We start from the raw sequence: 6,046 nt of genomic DNA on the forward strand, positions 1-6,046 counted from the left end.
CCGGCTGTGACAGCTTGCGGCTTCACAGCCGGGTGCCCACCGTGCATGTGCAAGAAGCTCTGCGCTTTGTGAATGGCCCCGTAGTCTTGTGGGACCTGTCATGTGTCCCAGAAGACTATGAGGAGGGTGGGGGGGACCTGTCAAATTTGAGTACCCCCCCCCCCAAAGGTCTGCACTCTCTGCTCATCTCCTGTACTGTGTCCGGAGTCTCTGGTCATCTCCAGTACTGTGTCCGCAGTCTCTGGTCGTCTCCAGTACTGTGTCCGCAGTCTCTGGTCGTCTCCAGTACTGTGTCCGCAGTCTCTGGTCGTCTCCAGTACTGTGTCCTCAGTCTCTGGTCGTCTCCAGTACTGTGTCCTCAGTCTCTGGTCGTCTCCTGTACTGTGTCCTCAGTCTCTGGTCGTCTCCTGTACTGTGTCCTCAGTCTCTGGTCGTCTCCTGTACTGTGTCCGCAGTCTCTGGTCGTCTCCTGTACTGTGTCCTCAGTCTCTGGTCGTCTCCTGCACTGTGTCCTCAGTCTCTGGTCGTCTCCTGCACTGTGTCCTCAGTCTCTGGTCGTCTCCTGCACTGTGTCCGCAGTCTCTGGTCGTCTCCTGCACTGTGTCCGCAGTCTCTGGTCGTCTCCTGCACTGTGTCCGCAGTCTCTGGTCGTCTCCTGCACTGTGTCCGCAGTCTCTGGTCGTCTCCTGCACTGTGTCCGCAGTCTCTGGTCGTCTCCTGCACTGTGTCCGCAGTCTCTGGTCGTCTCCTGCACTGTGTCCGCAGTCTCTGGTCGTCTCCTGCACTGTGTCCTCAGTCTCTGGTCGTCTCCTGCACTGTGTCCTCAGTCTCTGGTCGTCTCCTGCACTGCGTCCGCAGTCTCTGGTCGTCTCCTGCACTGCGTCCGCAGTCTCTGGTCGTCTCCTGCACTGCGTCCGCAGTCTCTGGTCGTCTCCAGTACTGTGTCCGCAGTCTCTGGTCGTCTCCAGTACTGTGTCCGCAGTCTCTGGTCGTCTCCAGTACTGTGTCCGCAGTCTCTGGTCGTCTCCAGTACTGTGTCCGCAGTCTCTGGTCGTCTCCAGTACTGTGTCCGCAGTCTCTGGTCGTCTCCTGTATTGTCTCCGCAGTCTCTGGTCGTCTCCTGTACTGTCTCCGCAGTCTCTGGTCGTCTCCTGTACTGTGTCCGCAGTCTCTGGTCGTCTCCTGTACTGTGTCCGCAGTCTCTGGTCGTCTCCTGTACTGTGTCCGCAGTCTCTGGTCGTCTCCTGTACTGTGTCCGCAGTCTCTGGTCGTCTCCTGTACTGTGTCCGCAGTCTCTGGTCGTCTCCTGTACTGTGTCCGCAGTCTCTGGTCGTCTCCTGTACTGTGTCCGCAGTCTCTGGTCGTCTCCTGTACTGTGTCCGCAGTCTCTGGTCGTCTCCTGTACTGTGTCCGCAGTCTATGGTCGTCTCCTGTACTGTGTCCGCAGTCTCTGGTCGTCTCTTGTTCTGTGTCTGCAGTCCATTGGTTCTGAATATTTTTTTTCTTGTTTTCCTCCTCTAAAATCTAGGTGCATCTTATGGTCAGGTGTGTCTTATGGAGCGAAAAATACGGTAATTACATGCTGGTAATTTGGCAGATTCAGCTGGTATTGTAGGGTATTTTTAAAACTGACTTCTGAGCTTCAGCTGTGTTAAATGAAGAATGTTTATTATGATGTATCTCTACAGAAAACATTCAATCTCTGTTAGACCCATCTCAGGGATTTCTCTTCACTTTCTGGTGACAATGTTGTCACTGTAGCAGTAAGTGAGTACAAATCCCTAGTAGGTGCATAGACTTCTCACTAGGTGCCCTGTCACTTTTAATGTGCTATTTGTACCAATGTGGATACAACAACAATATATTAATAAAATATTGGTACAAAAATATGAAGTAAAATGAAAACAATCAAAGACCAATAAAGAGCCCATATACAGGGACGTCTGACATGACTCCATCCTACTAGCAGCGCAAAAAGTGAATGACCGAAAGTGAGGCTTTTCACCTGTTAGCTAGGTGTCTCATCACACAGCAGAAGCAAATGAATGTTACATCACATCCACTTTCAATGTGAAACATGTCACGTTCACACCTGCAAGTCATGTAGTGTTTCCATTGTTTGCTGAACCCCTGTATCTGAACTAAAGTGCAGAAAGTCCCATAGTTGACAATATTGAACTGTGAATCATTCAGATTTTGAATCAATCTGAATGATAGGTGCTCTCCAAGTGAATGACACTAGTGCACACACTCTTCACCAGGTGGAGAGATCAATTGCATTTTGCTGTGATACAGCTACAATGTACCCAATGGAAATTCAGGATTGATATGACTCCAGGCAGATGTAAAAAAAGGCAACATGTAGAGATCAAATGTGCCTCATGGTGACCTAGCCACAATATCTCCAACAGCTACTCAAGTCTGCTATGGCTCCATTCATATGGCATATGAGGTAAAGACAGTAAAAAGGGCAAACTCATCGTGCACCAAATCTTAAAATCAGAAGCATTTATTGCAATAATTCACTCAAATGAGGTAAATGAGGAAGATTGCAGTATACAGAAACCAAGATGGTGTCATAGGCCTAGACTTCGCCCAACACGTTTCCACCATGCAGTCATCGTCAGGGAAGGACAATGAAGAGGGATAGACAACAATAAAAAGCTAGCAGACTTGCTAACTTCCCCCAGCCTACTGATTTAAAATGTTTTTATTGCCATTTGGTTCCTAGTTGAGAGATTTCTCCTCACTTGTCTTGGTTAGGAAATGAGTGAAAAGCTTTTAAATGGGGAGACCGACAGAAAACAAAAATTGGATGTGTCCTAAAGATTGGCTACACCTATAGTTTAAACCCACTTGACTGGTCCATCCTTTCCTTCTTGTAAGATTTGATCTATTGATCTGTGAAATGTATTTAAAGGGGGCCATAATGGTGTTAATGCTGGATTAATTTTGCCAGCATATTCTACACAAGAACAAAGTCGTTTAATATGCAGACTTTGAACTGTGTCTGAAATATCATAATCCTTGGATTTCAACAGGATAAAAATCCCTCTGTACAACACTAGTACATGTGTCTGCAAAATCTCTTTCCTCAATCGTTGAAAAATGGAAAACAAAATGCTGGATGTAAATACAAGGGCAAAGCTTATCAGTTGATATTTGCAACAAGAAGGTTGGAACACTTTTATAAGGCCACAGTATAGAATAATCGTTAAAGTGGTTGTAAACTTCGGACATGAAATATGAATAAAGCATATCCCTCTGTAGTGTGTCCTTGTCTTAATCTGAAGCACTACGTGTCATTTCTGCCTGCTTCCTCTGCTATCAGGTTGAGCCACTTCTGACAAGTTTTCCTAACACCAAGAGTAAAAAAGTGACGGGAGGATGCACCAGCACACAGCCTGTGATTAACAGCCTCAGCTCTGTTCCTGAGTAAGGGTATCCTTTCCCTCCAATCAGCTCTCACTGAGCTGTGCAGAGTGTAACTTCAGCTTCCTGCCCCCCTGCTTTCTGGAAGCTTAGACAAGCTGTATAAATTCTACACTTTCAATGGATGTAGAAAAGAGATGCTGCAGGTAAACAGGTACAACTTGTTTATTTATTACAGGTACTTGTATAGCGCTGTCAATTTACGCAGCGCTTTACATATATATTGTACATTCACAACAGTCCCTAACCCTCCAGGGGTGTGCAATCTAAGCTCTCTAACTTACATACACATACTAGGGCCAATTTAGACAGGATCCAATTAACCTACCAGCATGTCTTTGAGAGGAAACTGGAGTACCCCAAGGAAACCACGCGGACAGGGAGAACATGCAAACTCCAGGCAGGTAGTGCCATGATTGGGATTCAAGCCAACGACTCTGGTACTGTCAGGTAAAAGTGCTAACCATTTATCCACTGTGCTGCCCCATGTAGGAGGCTTTGTTTCATCTCTGTGTATCACCTGAGACCAGTCACTTCACTGGGTGTATGTAAGGATTTACATCCACTTTAAGATTGTCTGCACGATCATTGAAATGTTGACTATACTATATGATGTGATCTGTATCTGAATACTGAATGACCATTATATACACTCACCAGCCACTTTATTGGGTACACCTGTTGAATTGCTTGGCAACACAAATTACTAATGAGCCAATTACATGGCAGCAACTCAATGCATTTAGGCATGTAGACTTGGTGAAGACGACTTGCTGAAGTTTAAGCCGAGCATCAGAATGGGGAAGAAGGGGGAATTAAGTGACTTTGAATGTGCATGGTTGTTGGTACCAGATGTGCTGGTCTGAGTGTTTCAAAAACTGCTGATCTACTGGGATTTTCATGCACAACCATCTCTAGGGTTTACAGAGAATGGTCCGAAAAAGAGAAAATACCCAGTGAGCGGCAGTTGTGTGGAGGAAAATGCCTTGGTGTTGTCAGAGGAGAATGGGCAGACTGGTTGCTACGACATTCAGATGGTAGGGTCAGAATTTGGCATAAACAACATGAAAGCATGGAGCCATCCTGCCTTGTGTCAATGGTTCAGGCTGGTGGTGGCAGCGTAATGGTGTGGAGGAAACTGGACATCCTAAAACTTCAGGCTACACTGCTGCCTACAAGAGGACCGGACTTCTGAAAACACAGAGACACTGAAGACCAGCCGAGATTATAACCCTCTTACTACAAGTGTGCCTCAGTTTTGTGATAAAGTCCTATGAGAATGGGCATCTTTTCTTACAGTTCTGCTGTTGAAAACAACTAACCTTTTTAGTTTCTAGCTTTTTTTTCCCTTTAATTCTGACTCAACAACAGCAATTGCTGCTGGAGGTTTTATCCACAGACCTGCTGCTCTCTGGCGTGGTTGTCCTCAGCCTGGGTTTTTGACTGTATCAGAACTGGACTTTGCTGGACTGGATGATTGAGAAGCGAGCCTGAAAGTGACCAAAGGGCATTGGGCTCTGCATGAGTGCTTTCCAGTGTTCGTTGAATTAACATTTTCTACAGTCACTGGCATTGCCTTTGTGCTTGCCCTGTCTCCAATTTAGTGAGTAGGCCATTTTGGCAGGCAATCAGAGCTTCCCCAATTGTATTGGTTGCTGGGCATCCCTATTCCCCATTTCCTGCCAACCTTGCAGTGGAAGTAATTAATGCTATGGGACAGCACACTGGTGTCATTTAGCTTGGTGTAGTGTTGCATGTGCTTTCTTTCCCATCACACAGCATTAGGTAGCATCTCCCCACATTTGTCCCTGCTCTAAAGAGCTACATGGAACTTCAATCTTTAATTTGTTCCTGCTGCCTACCTACAGTGACTTTGGTCACCTTCATCCACCCGACCCTCCAGTCATGAAACTGTCCAGGAGTATTGAAGGCCATGCCTCTTACCTTGAGTCTGCATGCTTATATCGTACTGCGGTTGCAAAATGTCTGATTCTAGACAGTCCCACTGTTGCAGGAGCCTCCAACCAACTGTTCAAGGACTGCTTGTAATGTGCTCCTGATAGTGGGGATGTCTCTAGCCTGAAATCATTTCAATTTAGAGTTGCCTTCCTCATGGGAGTCATACTTGGTTCTGTTGGGTGTGGGTGTACCTTTTGAGTTTTTTCACCAGGGTCATTCAACATTTTATCACCCAAATCTCTCAGTTGCTTTCTGTCTCTGATTTCAGAAGCCACAAGAATGCTTCCATGCCCTCTCCAGCAGATGCTACCTCTGATATACCTGCAGCCTTAATGGCATCTAAGCCATTGGCCATAGAGACTTTGATTCTGAGTCACTAAAGTCTTTGAGCAATGAGCATTCCCCTGAGTTAAAGAACGCCATTTCACTCTGTGATGCACACCCCTCTGAAGGTTAAAAATCAGCCTGTCGCTTCTAGTTGTGGTGTTTTTGACCTTCTGTCTTCTAGGACCCTGTGAGGAAACATCCCTTTGTGATAACATTTTGCCCTTTCTTTTCCGGTTTTATCCCCCTGTTATGTGGTCTTCCCATTCTACCCTTTTTAAAGCTGTCTATGTTTAGCAGCTGTTATGTAGACAGGCATTCTACACTGTTT

The sequence above is a fragment of the Staurois parvus genome, unplaced genomic scaffold (genome assembly GCF_062004578.1).
Source record: "Staurois parvus isolate SC_StPar_1 unplaced genomic scaffold, SC_StPar_1.0 ptg000340l, whole genome shotgun sequence".
Taxonomy (NCBI): Eukaryota; Metazoa; Chordata; class Amphibia; order Anura; family Ranidae; genus Staurois; species Staurois parvus.